A 19,411-nucleotide genomic window follows, 5' to 3' on the forward strand; every position below is an offset into this window, starting at 1 on the left:
GTGTGTGTGAAACGGCACAGGTTTTGTGATTTTGGCTAAAAACGGCATAATCATCATTTAAAGGCCACTGAGAATGTTTAAAAATAGCTCAAAATATGATCGGAGTGGGACTTTAATGAATGATCCACCCAGCATCTCAAACGTCGGCCGTGTCATTCTAAAATGTTGCACCTAGAGACTTTCTGTAAAGTGTCTCTCCACAACTTCGTCCCAGAACGTCGTATTGCGTGGTCTCTCCCAGACCCCTGGACTTCGTCGCATAACGGTAGTTAATTTGAGCCCTATCAGATGAGCAACTGTTTAATTCTGCCGTCGTCTTCTGATATTTCGGACACTTGCAATTATTTGTGAAATTGAAATGACAGTAAGCTGGCAAATTTCAATTAACTGCCTGAATACTCTCTCCATTATTATTATTTTTTTTATTTGTTTGTTTGGTGTTGGGGGGGTGCTGACTGGAACCCCAAAAGGTAGAATTTGCGATAAAAAATAAAATAAAATAAAAGATGTATGGAAACGGCTCAAGGGCACTTTTTTTTTTGCGATACACCAAAACATATGCGACAAATCGCTTTCGTCATTCGTGACGTCATCACGCACACAATCTTATCGGTAAAAGGCCAATTGAATGGAAACAGTCTGGAGACGGCAAAGTTCGTAATGTTTTTTTTATCGCATATTCACTTTGTCGATAACATAACAGCGCAAAAAGTGGATGGAAACTAGACTATTGTCAGTTATAAATGAATGGCCAAGTGATTAAATGTAAATGTTACTGGGTCCAGCAGTGGATCCACCATCAGGTCCTGGCACAGTGATTGTTCGAGGCACACCTTCAGGTCCAGACATGATGGGTCACAGCACAGGGATGGTGTGAGGCACATAGTCTTCATATCACTGCGATATTACTTTGTATAACCATATGTGACTAATAAATCGATCTTGTATGTTGTACAGTCAGGTCCAGACATGATGGGTCACGGCACAGGTCCAGACATGATAACCGATCCCGTAGTGATGCCCCAGTCCCCCGGCCAGATCCAGACATGATAAAAGAGCACAGCGATGTGATGACCGATCCCGTAGTGATGCCCCCAGTCCCCCGGCCAGGTCCAGACATGATGAAAGAGCACAGCACAGTGATCTCAGCAGCCACCCCCATGACAGGCATGGTGAGTTGTCGACTGCGTCCACACTACGCTCAATCAGGATTATTTTGCTATTCAGGTGGTGATCCTATCACCTGGCTGCCTGTTACACAGTGCACACATTGCTTTGAACAAGAAATCAAGTAATTTAGAGGGTTTTTTTACAATTAAGGACGCAATTTTCATCAAAGTACTTTGCACTTCAGCAAGTTTTATAGATACCTCTAATTGTTATAATATTGTAGATGTATTATTTCTCTTCTAATAAATCTGTTAAGTTTAATCATTTGATAACTTCTAAAATAGATTTTTTTTGTGGTGCAGATGCAGTGACTGAGACTGGGAGATGGGCCTTCCCATTGCCTTGGGGTGGTAAGTATTGATCTATTGGCAGTGGAGAAGACACTTTTAATAGTACCACCTACTCTCTTCCTGCACTGTTCTCTCTGTCCACAGAAACTGCTTTTCAATTATAGCTGTGGCTTGTTTGTTTTTTTTGTTTTTTGTTTTGTTTTTTTGGATATCAGATTATTTCATTTCTTTGGACTTTTGTTTCTTTCTCCAACACTGCTGTTACTAATAACAAACACTGAAGCTGATTACAAGAACAACTGTGAGCTAGCTAACCTTGCTATTCTAACTGGAGCAGTGTAATCATCAACAAATGTGTTTATTTATTTCAGTGTTCCAGAAAAAGGTCCTGAGCCTACTGGTTGACATCCGCCATCGCCTGAAGGAAACGCAGCCTCTTCAGCTGTCCATATAGAGAGGATTGACACCATGGAGGACTTTGAGAAACAGAAGCAACATCTCTCTAGCCCCTTTCACACAGAGATCCTGGAAAATACACTGATAAAGTGACGCAGGATTTGACCCGGGTTCGTTTGATTTTGGTTCATTCACACTGCCAGTGATTTTCCGGAATCAGAGAGCGCGTTCACACACAACCCATTAATGTCCCGGGAAGACGCGTGATGTTAGGATGTGATGTGTAAGGTACATGTCGAAAAGCGGAAGTGTTTGCATTACTTTGAACAACATGGCAGCTGATCAGGCATTAGATGTTGCTGTTCAAACTTTGTTGTTTATGTACAACATGTTTCGTGGTCAAATCACTAATTTATTTTCAATTATGACGTGTTAATTCGATACGGAATACGCTGGAAGAAAAATTGGCGGAGAGTATGAAACAAAATGAAGCAGCGAGATGTAAAGCACGGAGACGCCATCAACACTGAAGAGAAAGCTTTTGAAACGTTTAATCTCCTTGCCCAAAGGAGAAGCTCTTCAAAAGGCTTTAAATGGGTTCGCTGAACGTGGGTATCCTTTGTGTGCTGGTGCCATAGACGGTAGCCACATCCCTATAATTGCTCCTCAAGAAGATGCTACAGCTTACTACAATCGTAAGGGATGGCATTCAATTGTACTTCAAGCTGTTGTGGACCACAATTTCTGGTAAGAATGTAGTTCCTAAGCTATTGTGATCATTACAGAAATTCAATTAATTTTTTATGTGTCCATATTTTAATGCCATGTCTCTTGAACTAGCTTTACAGATGTATATGTGGGCTGGCCTGGGCGCATGCATGACGCTTGTGTGTTGTCCAACTCTTCCATTTTCAAAATAGCAAAGCAACAGGGTGGATACCTGTTTCCTCATGAGGTACGCAATATTTGTTTTACTGGCACATTTTATTTGTCATATTTTGATATCAAGATGCAAGTGTATTAAACCATGTATGACATTAACAGCAGCATTGTAAAAAACTGCATTGTGATTTTTTTTTTATTTTTTTTTACAGAACTCCTGTCCATTTAATCGGCGATGCTGCATACCCCCTCAAGAACTGGCTTATGAAGGGTTTCACAAACCACCATGCCCTGACCCCTCAACAACGACACTACAACTACCGACTGAGCTCAGCACGGATGGTTGTGGAGAACGCCTTTGGTCGCCTTAAAGGTCGTTGGAGGTGCTTGCTTAAGCGCAACGATGTCGACACTGCTCTGATGTCTGATGTTGTTGCTGTTTGTTGTGTTCTGCACAATATTTGTGAGCTGAACAAAGAAGTTTTTTTGCCTGACTGGAACATCACAGATGATTTGCAAGAGCCTGATCAAGATATGTTTCAGGGGGTGGGAGGACATAATTGTCAAGGAATTCGTGAGGCTATGATGACTCTCTTGTCATGACTCATGTTACTTTACCTGCACAACCATTTATACACCATGTCAAAGTTTTTCAATAAAAATGATTTATTGTAAAACTATTCAATAAGTTTGTCATTTACTTTTTTTCATAATTGAAACAATGGAGTGTGGTCACAGATGATTTGAAATATAATTTGAAAAACATTTTATGTACATTTAATCATTTAGCAGCTTGTCCGAGTTAGCCCAGCATTTTTAGTTTTTTTAATAGATATAGAAAAGTGTTAGTTAAATATAGACGAAAAAGATTCGACTTCAGTAGTTTGTATTTCAATTAAATGAAATCTTTTTAATATTTATCTTTTTTTAAATGCATTTTATGTATTTTATATGTAATTGATGTAGTAATATGGCACAGTACACAAAGTTATATTGAAAAAGCAATAATGAAGCACACACCAAAGTGTTGCACACAAACTTTTATATGCAAATAAAACTTATATACTGTATACATTATATGAAACAATACAAAGTGTTTAATCTAGATTGCAAATATAAATTAGAGCACAAATGAAACCATTTAAAGAAAAAAATATTTTAAAACACTTTAAATATATACTGTATACTATATACAGGGAAGAATACACTTAATATGACATTTTGCACGTTAGATTTAAGTGCGATTCTGGCTTCATAAGCTTTTTTCACGTTCATCATTTTAGAATGTCCCCAACAATATAGCTAACGGTTATATAGAGGCAACTGAGGGCAAGGGAGAACTTTACTTATGATCTGCTCTTTCGATCTCGAGAAACCACGCTTCATCAGTTTTTTCCGGATTCGGTTGTATACTAACGCATCACTTACCGTTCCACAAAGCTGGCGAACGATCTCAGCTTCGGCGCAGATAGCAAGGAGCTCCCGGGTCTCTGCTTCAGTCCAGTTTGCAGACATTTTTTTTCGTTCTTTCTTGTATCGATGACGAACACAAACTTTCTTCTAGAGCAACAGAGTCGCACGATAACTACGGCATTGCGATGGCTCGTGCATCATCACTACGACACACCCCTTATGGCATTGGTCCTGGCTTTTGTTTGCACAGTGCACGCTCCGGGACTGAACACGGCAATGTTACTAGGTCCCCAACCCGGCATCGATCCCAGCATCAATCCCGGGTCGTGTTTGCGTTCACACAGAAGGCACTCTGGCAATTTGCCGGGTTCAAAGCGCTGTGCGAAAAGGGCTTTAGATGCACAGGCCTTTGATACCCTGGTAGGTTTTACAAGTCTGGAAGTAATGGATAGCCTAGAATAAAATAATACAGTGCACTCGCACACTGTCAACTTTATTATGGACTTATTCCAACAGGTGCTGCAAATTTCAAGAATTGGTGGGCGGAACACCGAGGACTGTGTCCACAAAGTGTTGGACAGGTATCTACAACATTTTTTGCATGTTCTAATTTGCCTTCTTTCTGAGCATGTCAGAATAGGTGAAAATTAAATGAAAATACAAGTTCACAACCAAATGCACTTGCTGCTGAGACAATCAAATGGAGTTTTTGGAAAATGATCTAGTCCCATTTCAGAAGGTGGCAGATCCAGATCCAGATCATTTTCCAAAAACTCCATTTGATTGTCTCAGCAGCAGGTGATAATTGGAGACAGCCACCCTCTTGAAAAATGGGACTACAGTTATAGAAGTTGTATAAAAAAGACGGACGTCTAAAATAAGTCTAAATTTTATGTTGAAAAGACATGCACAAATGACCACATTTGGACTATAAATAGCCCTTACACGGAGGTCCCACGGACGTCAAGATTAGACATGCGGTAGACGTCGAAAAAAGACATCACCTGGCAAAACAACCCCTTCAGTGGACCGAAATTGGACGTCCAAAAATTACATGGAAAAGACGTCACTCCGATGTCACATTGCGCAGTGGGTTAAGTCGATTACATACTAATAAGACTGCACGCTTAGCCACATTTAACTGTCATTTGTGTTCTTGCAGTGATATAGTGTCAGAACGGGAATACTTTTGTCATATCTACAAACACCTTAAAGGAGTCATATAATGGTACATGCACTTTTACAAGTTGATTGTACTGAAATGTGTGTTGGCAGTGCCTGTACACAACCATCATAAAATTATAAAAATCTATCCAGTTTTTTTTTTTTTATCTTCTTATATGTTTTCCCCTCTCTCAAATCAAGCCGTTCGATTTTGTGACGTCACAAAATCGACGCCCCTCCCACGATTGTTGATTGACAGCAGCGTTTCAACACAGACCCGCCCTCGCTTGTGAACGAGCTGTCAATCATAGTCCGCGCGGTCATTGTTGATACGCTGGAGCACTGTCTATGAGCAGAATGGCGTCTAATCGATTGTGGTGTTCTGTTCTTGGGTGTAATAAGGAACTCAGCAGTCATTTTGATGATCCTAAATCCGAACCGCTGAAGACGCAGTGGCTGAGTTTGTTTTCGAAGGGAATATTCCCCACGATCAACATCAATGCTTTCATGTTTGCACCAATCATTTCACCAGGCTGCTTTACAAACGAGGTCAGTATAAAGCTGGTTTTTGCTAAGAAGCTGCTCATGAAAAAAGGATCGGTACCAACTATTCGTGTTCCTGCTGAACCTCCAGAAGAAGAAGTGAGTGTAACGTTTTATTAACCTTTATATTAATATTAATCTTTGCAAATCGCTTGCTGCACGCTTCACGATGAATGCGGCTGTTTACACTCAGGGTACATTACGGCATGTTTTATATATACTACGTTCTCAATATAATTCATAATTCCACATTTATAATGAACAACGCGTTATGGTTATTGTGTTATTATTAAAAACGGTGTACGCACAGAACAGAGGGGCGGGGTGAGCAAAGCTCATTATCATTTAAAGACACATGCACTTAAACGGCGTGCTGAAAACAGAGCTGTTTTTGACCAGGTAAAATGAGTGTTTTCTTATAATACTAATGAGAATTTTTAATTAAAGTATATTACAAACTTTTAATTTAGACCCTAAAGAATCATATTAACTTGTACAAAAATGGCATTATATGACCCCTTTAAAACCATGAAACGGTGCGTTGCATGTTTGAGAATCGCTCTTTCCATACAAATGTGTATGGCACATTCAAGTCCCATAAAAATAGGAAGCACAATCCATATTCTCTTCAAGATTTCAAACAAGGGATCATCATAGAAAGTGGGGCCGAAATTTCCACTGATGAATTCAATGAGACTGAATTGCCAGTTGAGGAGGAGAATGTAGATGTTTCAAGTAATGTTGAAATTGGCACACAAGGACAAGATTTGTCTAAGATAATCGAGCGAAAATTTGCAAGTATTCTTCTAAAACTAGAAAATTATTTTAATTTTCCCAGCAGTGCAATTGATGAACTTCTGACAGATTTACGGTACTTACATTCTACACCAGTGCCCATATCAACTCAAGTTATTCTTGAGACCTTTAAAAAACATGATATCCATGTAGATCAGCAGGTTGTTCAAGAGCTTTTCAGTTCGTTATCATTGCACAACCCTCTGTTGAAATTTACATCACAGGATGGTCCTTTAGTCACTGCTTTCAAGTGCATGAAATATTACAGAGAAATTGTTGATGTCATTGATCAAGTGGAATACATTCTTCAGTCAGAAACAAACCATTCTTTTCACTATGGGCCAATCTTAAAATCGTTACAACAACTACTTAGTCGGAAAGACATAATTAGTAAAGTTGTTGACAGTCATAACGAGCAACACAACATAAATGGGGAATTTTACAGATCTTTCAAAGATGGTCAACATTTTTTAACATAATGAGTTTGTCTCAGACAATGAGCTTAAACTATCTGTGTGTCTGTACATAAATGACTTTGAACTGTGCAACCCATTAGGGACCTCTTGCAAAAACGCAAAAAAATGGTGCAGTTTACTGGATTTTAGGAAATTTGCCACCAGGTAGTAATTCATCATTGTCCTCAATTTATCTAGCACTGTTATACAAGAGTGATGATGTGAAGACCTTTGGCTACCAAAAACTTTTGGAACCTATTGTGACTGATCTCACCACTTTAAAGCATCAAGGGGTGTTTGTCAGTCACCTGGGAGCTTTCCTTAAAGGTACAGTGCAATATGTTTCTGGAGACAGCCTTGGAGCGCATTGTTTGGCTGGTTTTGTTGAGAGTTTTTCGGGGGAGTACTTTTGTAGGTTTTGCACTGCTACACACACTGAATTTCAGGCAAAAGAGGTCAACAATGGTGTTTTTCCTCTCAGATCTGAAGAGCAGCATGGTGTACATTTATCAGGTGCACGTGAAAAAGGAGAACATTGTTGTGGTGTGAAAAATGCTTGCCCATTAGCTGAAAATCTGTCTGTCTTTAAAGTCACTTCAGGCTTTCCCCCAGATGTTGCCCATGATCTCCTGGAGGGTATTGTACCTTTTGAATTAGCAGGGTGCTTTGAAATACTTCTAAAGAAGAAATATTTCACCTTTGATTCTCTTAACAAACTGATTAAAGAATTTCCATTCAAGTGGGGAGATAAGACCAACCGTCCTCATGTGCTTCCACAGACATTTGTCCAGAAAAAAACAATTGGTGGAAATGCACACGAGAATTGGTGTTTGCTACGGCTATTACCTTTAATTGTTGGAAAACTTAAAGATGAACCTGCTTGGGAAGTAATTCTACTCTTGAAAGACATCGTTGAACTTTCTGTATGTCCTGTGTATACTAACGAGTCTGTTGCATACTTGGAGAGTAAAATATCTGGGCTGAGTTTCCCGATAACGTTGTCTCTTAGCGCGCTACGAAGACTCTTAAGGTATAACTTAACTGAAGGTATACCATTTCTAGGCGTGTTCCCCGAACTATGCCTTAGGAAGCTGCTTAAGATATACCTTCTTACGTGCGACGTTACCCGGCGCTGTCCGTGGCGATGGTGCTGAATTGGTTGATATCGATGGCTCGAGAATCAATTATTCTCTCGTGCAGGGGCTGTTTATGTGAGAAAGCGGTGTTCTTTATAAAAGAAGCACTTCATAAATAGTTGAAATTGCATTTATTAGGATATTATAAAAAATAACCCAAACTATAATAGCCTTGCCTACATATTTTAAAATTGTATCATATATTGCTGCCGTAATAACCATTTCAAATATTTACGTGCTTTCATCTCTTTCCCATTTTTGTTCGCTGAGGTGGAGCTGTGATGAAATATTGTTCTTGTAAATACTTTCCAGCATTTCAGTAATAAAAGTGTACGTCATGTACGGTGCTCGGCAGTGATCAAAAAGGATTTAAACAGCGGATTTTGAATCTCTTTTTGTAAACTCGGAGATGTGGATTCAGACGGCAGTTAAATTAACGTACGACCTGTTTGTCAAAAAACAGTAGGTACTACTTTGGACAGGGATTTTAACGCGGGTTGGGTGAGAAAAAACACTGATATTATGGATTCGGACAGCACTAAAATAACCGACTTACTGTACGAGGCCATGAGAAACAATATTAGCGTCCGAATAGTACTTAACTGACAGTAGCCTATGCTTTCACTGGCCTTTAAAAGCGCTCTTTTATTAAAATAAATTTATAAAATTGTATTATATAATAATATAATTAAAATTCTAACAACAATCAGTGTAATGACAATTTTATTCTTTGCATGAAAACACTTGAATTCGCCTAATTGAACACTGTCTGGGTGTATTAAAACTTCAGAATTATATTCATATAGACCTGCAACAGTGATAAGGTAAAGCTAAGAGTGGTCCAGACCAACCTTCCGAACGTATGACTTACAGAAGGTATACTTAACTAAGAACGTTTCGGGAAACACGTATTAACGATAAGGTACAGCTTAAGGTGTAACTTAAGAACGACGTAGCGTTAAGAAGTTTTCGGGAAACCCAGCCCTGAACACCGAAATCGATACCAGGTACTCTTTTAAGAAAAAAGGCTATTGCCAAAGCATCAATTTCTGGAAAATTATACAGAAATGATTCGTCTGGATGGCCCACTTGTCTTGGTGTGGACAATGAGATTTGAAGCCAAGCACAGTTTTTTTAAACAGGTGGCTAGGCATACAAACTGCCTCAAAAATATCACAAAGACTTTGGCCAGGAAACATCAGCTCATGGTTGGTCAATTTATGCAGTCACCTATCTGTGACATTTCCTCTGTAGAGTTTACTCGTATTTCAACGGTCCCTGTTGATGTTCTTAATGAGGATGTTGCTCATACCTTTAATCAGAAATACCCAAATGCTGCTGCTATTAATTTAGCTTAGACAGTATTTTCTGATGGCATAAAGTTCACAAAGGGCATGATAATTGTGCATGGAACAGTCAGTGGACTTTATGCACTTTAAAATTATGCAGATATGTGTTCTGGATGATGGAATTGCTTTTATAGTAAGAAAGTTAGATTCCTGGTACAATGAACTTGAACCAACTCCTAGGGATGTTTCATTTATAGAGCTGAGTAAATTAGCAGATTGGTATCCTCTCTCTGATTACACTGTTGGATCTGTTCATACGGTTACATTGAAATGGTACATACATGCTACTTAATTCATCTTTCTCCTTCAGAGTGTTGGATATAACAAAAACAATGAGTGCTTCAGCAAAGTTTTGGTTTCCACCAGGAGACAATGACTCTGTGAAATTTACACTGCCCTCTGGAATTCCTAAGACCATTGAGGAGCTAAAAACTGAGATTAAGAAACAATGTGGAGTTACAGGGGATTTCAGGCTGCAGTATCTAGACACTGACTTTGAAGATTATGTAAATCGTACCTGTACTGTGGACCTCCAAGATAAGTCAACAATCAAAGTACTAACACAAAGATCATTTAATGTCTGCTCGCCCTCTTCTGCTGACACTTATATACGCTGATCATCATCTTCATCGTCAACACCTTGTTCTTCAGTTACAGCATCACAGTCAGATTCGTCTGGCTCAGCATCTGAGTCAATGTCGTCTTCAATAATGCTGAGGAGTGAAACCTGGCCAACTATTTTTCCAATCCCTCAGTTTCCCTACAAGGTAGAATTGGAACTGCAGAGAGCCCATGAGCAGTTCTTGAGAAAGAGAGATTGGCTCTGCTGTCTGAAATCCAGAAAAAGGACAACCATCAAACAATTAAACAGAAAATGAACAAAACTTTTGCTTACAGACGACATGAAGAAGTCCAAGATATGCCAAAATGCGGCATCATTCGCGCCGCAGGACCTCCAGACGAGCGTAAACTTTACATTGACTTAACATGGAAATCACTCGCACCAGACGCTCTATTCGCGTTTGGTGTGAACGCAGCATGAGAGTGCCTGGAACGAAACTGGCCAGAGTCTTCAGGAAAAAAGGAGGAGCTGCAGGGTGCAAGATCGGTGAATTGATGTCTACCATTGGCGAGGTTTGTGATGTGTTGATTGTGAATTATTTCCATAAATGATTTATAATCAAAAATGAAAAATTGCTGATAATTTACTTACCCTCAGGTCTTCCAAGATGCATCTGAGTTTCTTTCTTCATCAGAACGGAATTTAAATTTTTTAGGATTTCATTTCTGGCCTCCAACTTAAACATGCAGTTTTTTGATGGTCCATAATTCATCAAAATAATTTGCATGAATCCAGTTGACAAATAAAGTTTTTGCTGTTAAATAAAGCAATATATCTAAGAAGCTGTGGGTTTAAACACCCTTGGCTGTTCTAAATTCACTGTAATCCATGGCTTCACAGGACTTATTGCTTTTATAAAACGGTTAGGCCATAAAAATATTTATTTTTATATTTATTTTATTCATAAAGTATAAACAACAACAAAAATGTAATGATATTGATAACATATTTATTCTTTCTCGCAAATAATGTAGTTCTTTAGAAACAATTCAACAAAGTAGTTGCCAAGCAACACAGATGCAGCAACAAAGATGCAGTGCAAAGCATGCATAAAGATTGAGGTGATTATTACCATTTTCTGGATATCGGCATTAATTGTGCAAATGTTGAAGTATGTTCAAATAAGTAAGCACTCTTTGCTGGATGAGTTGTTTTTAATGGTGTACACGTGCGCTTTAACTGTGTGATGCCAGAGGCAAGGATGCAGCAACGCACAGAAGCAATGGCGGAGTAATACTGAGTAATGAGATCACTGGTGAATGTTTATAGAGTCATTTACAACAGCTTCGAAGGATAGTTCAGTATCCACTAGATATTAGTCTTGCCATGATGTCATAATTTTCATACCGGTATGCTATCTAGGGGTGGGCGATATGGCAAAAAATCATATCATTGCAGCCAAACTAATTTCCCTATTTTAAAAACAAAGACTAACAAGGTAACAAAATACAAAATAAAAAAGAATGGCAGACATTTAGGCCAAAGTGGCGAACATAGCATTCAAAAATGAAATTAAATGATCAAATATAAAAATAAAACACTACATAGACTTTATGTCAGGCCTTTATGTCTACTTCACTGTCTTCACCTGTTGAGTTCCTTGTTATCTTCAACATTATTAGTTTAGTTCTAGCACCTGTGTTCAGTTAATTAACCCATCATCATTATTTTCTTCACCTGTTGTTTTGTCATCAGTGTGGTAATCATCTGTGTATTTAAGTTCCTGTTCTTGATTCAGTGTTCGTTGGTCAATGTTTGAGCATGCACTCTCTGTGTAGTACCATTTGTTGTATTTTACCTTCTGGTAGTGGTGGGCAGATCGAGGCTTTGTGAAGCAATGAAACAGTTGAACCAAATGTGCCATATTGTTTCGAGGCTTCAAATCAATCCGATACCCGTCTCAACGGTGACACCTAGTGGTCACTTGCAGGTAGTATCTATCTATCTATCTATCTATCTATCTATCTATCTATCTATCTATCTATCTATCTATCTATCTATCTATCTATCTATCTATCTATCTATCTATCTATCTATCTATCGGTCACTTGCAGGTGTTGATCTGAAACAACCTTGACGAGCCATAAAAAAAGTGTTGTTTTTTTATTATTGTATTTTTCTAATATGTGAGGCTTGTAACCTATAGGCTCCTCACTGTGCATAATGCTATTTTGGTCCTGCAAAATGAATATTAATAAAAGAAATGAAGCCACAATGTCTCACTTTTTTAGAGATTTTTATTCAAAAATATTAATTTCTCTGCCGTGGAAGGACTTAGCCTACTTCTTTTTTTTACAGATAATTTCTCCAGCCATTGAAAAAACCTCTCACAAGGGACACTTGTTGCTGGCATGCAAAGATATTTTTTAGCTAGGACATACAAATGAGGAAAGATTACTGCTCTCTCTTTCCATTAAGTTAGTGGATCATGTGTTAGAGGATCAGTAGGCTGTTGCCGATCACAATACACGCATCTCACTTTATTTGGGGTTTCTAAATGGAAATGCTCCCACACCACAGATATACAGTATCTCTTCTGGGGAGCCTCCATTTTTATCTATCTATCGATCTATGTATCTATATGTATCTATAATCTATCTATGTATCTAGATATGTACCTAGATATGTATCTAGATATAATCTATCTATGTATCTAGATATGTACCTAGATATGTATCTATAATCTATCTATGTATCTATCTATGTATCTATAATCTATCTATGTATCTATAATCTATCTATGTATCTATAATCTATCTATGTATCTATCTATTAATCTAGCTGTCTATATATATTTATATCTATGTATCTATTAATGTGTCACTATATGTATACTCTGTCTGTCTCTAGCCTATCAGTCAATGTGTTGTGTAAATTTAAATGTAAGCATAAATAGCCTATAACTAATCAAATCGCACTATATCATAATGTCACTATATCACCAAAAATCCGCTATCTCAAAATCAAACCCACAAGTTCAATATGCGTTGATTACACTTTTATACAGATGTGCGATTGTGTGGTCTGTTCCCGACCGTGTCAATCAAACGCTGATTGGGCGGACCACACCTGATGAAACACTTAGTGAAACACTTAGTGAAATACTTTGAGGCTTCGTTTGGCCATAGTCACGTGACATGGGTGTTTTGAATCACGCTTCGGATCAGTGTTTCGAAACATCTGAGCTTCGGGATCTCGCAAAGCTTCGGAACGACTGTTTCGCGTCAGCCATCCCTACCTTCTGGAAATTAAATCTTTGATTTAGTGGTAGTTATTCGTCTGCCTCCTTCATCTCCAATCCCACGCTTGACAGATTGACCGACCTAAGAACGAGATGGAGGTAGACACTATGGATAAGTTCATTTTTCATCAGAACGGGAGTTCGATTGAAGAATTTGTGTAAGTATATCTTTATCTTCACCAAGATGTTTATTGGGAAGAGGAATACTTGAAGCGGCGTTTTTGGGAGGGACTAGAAGATACTCGCACCCAGTTACTTTTGCTCGGGGACTTTTGTTTACCTTTTGTAGAATTCTTGGACCGAGCTCTTTGGGTTAGTGGATCTTCTCTCAAAATAGAGCCAGTGCCAGAGCAGCCCGATCATCCAGTGCCAGAGCCCGATCCGATCCAGTGCCAGAGCCCGATCCGATCCAGTGCCAGAGCCTGGTCGTGAGCCTGAGTTAACAGGAATAATGGTTCCTCTCTCACTTTGGGAATGCCCTGGTCCGATCCTGATCCCAAGTCCGATCCTGTCCCAAGGCTCTTCTAGTCCGAACAGCCCAGCCCAAGATTCTCCTGCTCAGAGACGCCTTCATCATCGCCGGTCTCGTCTGGCTCAGAGACGCCCTCATCATTGCCGGTCCCGCCCGGTTCAGAGACGCCGTCATCTTCGCCGGTCTCGCCTGGCTCAAAATCCCCTGTCACCGCTGGTCCCGTCCAGCACAGAGCCTTCACCGCTGGTCCCGTCCAGCACAGAGCCTTCACCCCTGGTCCCGTCCAGCACAGAGCCTTCACCACTGGTCCCGTCCAGCACAGAGCCTTCACCACTGGTCCCGTTCAGCTCAGAGCCCTCTTCCCCGCTGGTCCCGCCCAGCTCAACGCCCTCTTAATCGCTGGTCCCGTCCAGCTCAGAACCCTCTTCATCGCTGGTCCCGTTAACAGATGGAGCTGCTGTCATGACTGGTATGCACACATGTTCAAAGGCTGTTTCAGTGTGAGTTAACAGATATTGTGGTGTATAACTAATGGTGTCTCCAAACAGGGAGAGTGAATGGTGTAGCCAAGCAACTTGGGGATGCCTTCCCCTGGATGGTGTCTGTTGCCTGTGCTGCCCATCGGCTTGCCCTGTCATGCAAGGATGCGTCAACATCGGTACCCTACATGGGAACATTTAGGGACCACCTGCAGAAGCTCCACCTGTATTTCCGCAACAGCGCCAATAGGACTGCTGCTCTGAAGATGGCAGGGCAGACCTTGGGCATCGATGATTTGAAAGTCAAGGCAAGTTTTGCTGAAAGTAAAACAATACTTGCATCACCAATTGTAGGTTGATTTGGATAAGAGCATATGCTAAATTAAATTGTAACACAACTTATGACTTGCACCTTCTGGGCCTGCTCATGTTTTTATCTTTTTACTCATTAAATATTGTTTAGGAGGTGAAGGGCACACGCTGGCTTTCGCAAGATGCAGCTATTAAAAACCTCCAGCGCAACCTCTGTGCAGTCCTGGCAGCCTTGGCTGAAGAGTCAGAGGTCAACAGATGCCCATCAGCCAAAGGGCTGTATTCCTTCCTGGCAACATACAGGTTTGTGGCAGCAGTCTACCTGCAAGCAGATGTGCTGCCACACCTAAGCTGCCTGTCCAAATTATTCCAGAAGGAAAAAGTAAATTTTCTGGCACTGAAATACCAGGTAAGAATTTATTTTAATAGGATATTTCAGAAGCTCTCTGCAGCATTTACCACATTTAATCCCTGTCTTTTTATTAGGTTCCTGTGACAGTGGCTGCTCTGAGGAAGATTAAAGATGATGGAGACAATCAACCTCCTGGGTCATTCCTGTCCCAGCTAAATCAAGACCTGGATGATCCAGCAAGACTGTCTGCCTTCAGCATAGTCCACGAGGAGGAGAGGGACCGGAGAGGGAGAGGACTTGAAGAAATGTCCAGCAGAGAACAGCTCTGGTCCAGATTCAGGAGCCAGGTAAGTGTTTGAAATGCTGTGGTGTTGTTGCACAGTTGTTGTTGAGTTTGGAGAAAAGGGAAATGGGAGGAAGGGAAAAATGGGGAGGACTTGAGCTGTCAAAGTACTTAAGGGAGGAGTCAGTTTGCTTTGCCCATAATTTGCCATTTAGTCCAAATATAAGCAATCTTTCACCATGATCACTGATTTCCTCTCTAAGACAAACAAATGAGCTTACTTTTGTTTGTCATCTTTAGGTAATGGAACCATATCTGGATGCCTTGATTGACAGCCTGGACCGGCGCTTTTCTAATCTGGACCTATTGAGCGCTTTTCATGTTCTTGGGCCTCAGGCAGCCAGAGGGGATGAAGCTGAAAATTTGTCAAACCTGACCTTGCTCTCTGAGAAATTTCAGATAGACAACCACCAGGTGCAGCAAGAATGGGCTTATTTCAGGCAACACATCCTGTGTGGAGCATTCCAAGTATGTACATAAAAGTGATCACCTTTCTGACAACAAGTAGTGCAAGCTGTGAAGGTTACTAAGTGTGTTATGTAATTTGTATGCAATATTCTTCCAGGACATGGACCAGCAAAAAATGGAGAAGCTTGCGGCACAATTCGATGAGTGGGGACAGCTCTACCCTGGATTAAGTAAACCGGCTGCCATCGCCCTCAGCATACCAATCTCCAGTGTGAACTGTGAGCGTGACTTTTCCACAATGAATAGGGTGATTTTTAATCAGATCCATTATTCTTTCATTAAGACATATTGACGTGATTTCTGTATTCTTACAGCTCCAGGCACACTGAAATCTCTTCATGCAGTGTTTGTATTTGCTTTATTTCTAGGTGAAGACAGACCTAAGGAATAGGCTACAAGGACAGCATCTGGCCACGTGCATGCGTGTCAGCATTAATGCCCCCCCCCCCTGTTTCTGACCAGTTCAAGGTACGAGCTGCAATAATCATGCCTTCCGTTTATGGTATGTCAAATTTGTATGTCTCAATGTCCATTTCTATCCACAAAACTTGCCAGAAGTCATGGTTTAAGGGGTTATAAAAAAAATAAAAAAAATAAATCTTCCCCCGCGCGCGGCTTGGTAACAACCTCCAGCACGTAACAGCACCGCCGCTGGAAAAATTTATAGGGGAAACACTGTACTGTGTAAGATGCCCTTTAGGTGACCATACATTTTAAAGCTATTTTATTCATTATGATATTAATATAGTGAGTGTTGTTGTCAAAGTAAGTTTCATGTTTTAAACTGTTTAACTTTTGTTGTTTGTTTTAGGATAATGACTTGGAGAAAGCTGAGAGAGACATGGCTAATACAGTCATTGTAATTTTCATTGTCCGAGCTGAGGAAGCTGAAGGTACAGGACCTGAACAACCACCGTTGGATGCTGGGATCCTTGTTGAAGGAGTGAAAGTGCGTCAGCAGCTTGGAGACGTCACCAAGGCTTGTGCTCTCCTCTTGGCGGTAATATATAGCTTGAATCTGAGCTATCCATCTGATCTCAAAAACAACTTTGAGTTTCTTCAGAAGGTGTTAATGGAACTTGATGCAAGCAAACTTTCTCACAAAATTCAGGCTCTTAAAAACAAACTTATGGAATAATTCATCAATGTTTAGTTCTCATTCCAGTACAATGCTGCTGTTTATATTGTTTTTGTTTTTATTTTTTGTTTAAAAAAACATGCCAGTCATAAATATTACTTTCTATAAGGGTCAAGTTCTGTAGCACTTTGGGGTGCATGTTAGACACGAGTCGTCATGCTCATTTGAAGAATGTATTAAAAAAAAGAAAAAGATTACAAGTTCAAGACTTGGTTGTATTGCAAATGAAAAACTATTTGTTTCTGAAAAATAGTAGTCTGATTATTTAATGGTTTTCTTGAACACTTGTATGGCAAAGCTTTGTAATTACAAAGCAACTGAAATCCATAATATTGCACACTAAATGTTCATACATTTAACCTAACAATAAGTATATGTAATAGTGACTTTACTAGGATTTCTTTAGTCCATGCAACATTTAAATTGTCAACTTTACACAAACAATTTAGTAAATGCAACTTACATTTTCTTGTTGAGATTACTTAGTTATGTGGAACCCACTTGACAGTTTTTTAAGTAAATCCAACATGTACATTTTTTGAGTGTATTACTGATATATTTTTTTTTTTAATATATATATATATATATATATATATAACTTTTTAGAGAGTGTTACTTATATTTTTTTATTGATAACTTTTTAGAGTCCTCTGATGAAGAGCAGCAGCCTCAGTGTGTCAGAAAAAAAGATAAAGACCCAAACCACCTGCACTTCAAAGGCATCAGCAGGACCAACATCAAATTCTCCTCCTCCTTCACACAGACTATCCTCAGATGCCAGGGTAACCAGGTTTTTGAAGGTTTATGGATAACTAGCATACAAGGAGGGGTTGGCCTCTAGACAAATGGTCTCCCTGCACCCAGAGGTGCTACCTCTGAATGCAAATTTATTTTGTTAGCACATGTTTCCATGTGAAAGAGGTCTGGCTATTTAATGAAATTCAGCAGGGAGTTCGGGGCCCTTTTCTTTACTTCAGATTGGCCCGTGAGGCTGAGAGAGCGATCTCTTAGCCTCACGTATTTCTTAAAGTTGGGTTTGTATCTTCTCTCTATTCCAGAGCATTTGATGTTTTGTATCGATTATCTTTGAATTGATTATGAAATTGGCATGATACATTTACCTGACATAATAAATTGTTACATTTGATTATTCTAACTAATAATAATAATAATAATAAAAATAATAATAATTCGTTACATTTATATAGCGCTTTTTCTGAGACCTCAAAGCAATTTACATAGAAGGGGGGAATCTCCTCAACCACCACCAATGCGCAGCATCCACTTTGATGATGCGACGGCAGCCATATTGCGCCAGAACGCCCACCACACACCAGCTTACTGGTGGAGAGGAGACCGAGCGATGAAGCCAATCAGTATATGAGGATGATTAGGAGGCCATGATAGACAGAGGCCAAGGGGCAAATTTGGCCAGGATAACTGACTTTGATATTATTTTCATTGAAGAGTTAAACGGAATAGTCAAACATTCACTCATGATTAATGATCCGCAGATATCATTAAAACCTTTCATTTATGGAGTCAGATGAATTAACGAGTAAATACATATGATTAATGTATTACAAATTTAACCAACCAATACTTTGCATGAGTGAGGACAGACCACGTGATACCTTCCCCGTGTATTGGCGAACCGGCAGATTGGACCAATATATCGGGCCTTACATGTGGCACAATCTTTCTGAGGCACCACCAATGCCCAGCTGTGCACCTAAACGGCCTCCTGGACCACAGCTCAGAACTGATGAGCTGTATTCTCCAATCCAGTTATTTCAGTTGTTCTTCAGCAAAAGTGTGGTCTCGGAGATCATACCGAGTACAAATGCACACACAGAAAAATTGTCTAACTCTGAGCAAAAATACAACTGGCAAACTGTCACCTTGAACGAATTTAATGATTATTTGTCTCTGATCATTTACATGGACCTTGTGAACTGAGTGATAACTGGTCAAAAAGCTGGGTTACGATTTTAGTTTCCCACCTTCAGTGATGTCCCGGGATAATTTTTGGTCGATTTGATGATGCACTGATTAATACGACCCTCTGTACCAAATAAAGCATCTCTACATAGGCCTCATCACTGCCTGCAAGACATTTTACCAACCAAATCAACATCTCTCAACTGGTGAGAGATTTTTGGCAAACCAAGCTCATATTGGCCTTAAGCAATGAAGGCCAAGCCCACTAGGTGGGGCTTTAAGCTTTTTGTTCTGGCTGAATCAATTACCAGATACACTGTCACGACACGCACACGAAACGGCAATAGTCCACGTGCAGTTTTATTTAGGGTAATCCGTATCATAATCCAGTAACAAGCAAAGGTCGAAATCCATATAGCAGTCCAAAACACAGAAAATAAACAGGCATGA

Source organism: Abramis brama, assembly GCF_963993115.1.
Source record: "Abramis brama genome assembly, chromosome: 7".
NCBI classification, from domain to species: Eukaryota; Metazoa; Chordata; class Actinopteri; order Cypriniformes; family Leuciscidae; genus Abramis; species Abramis brama.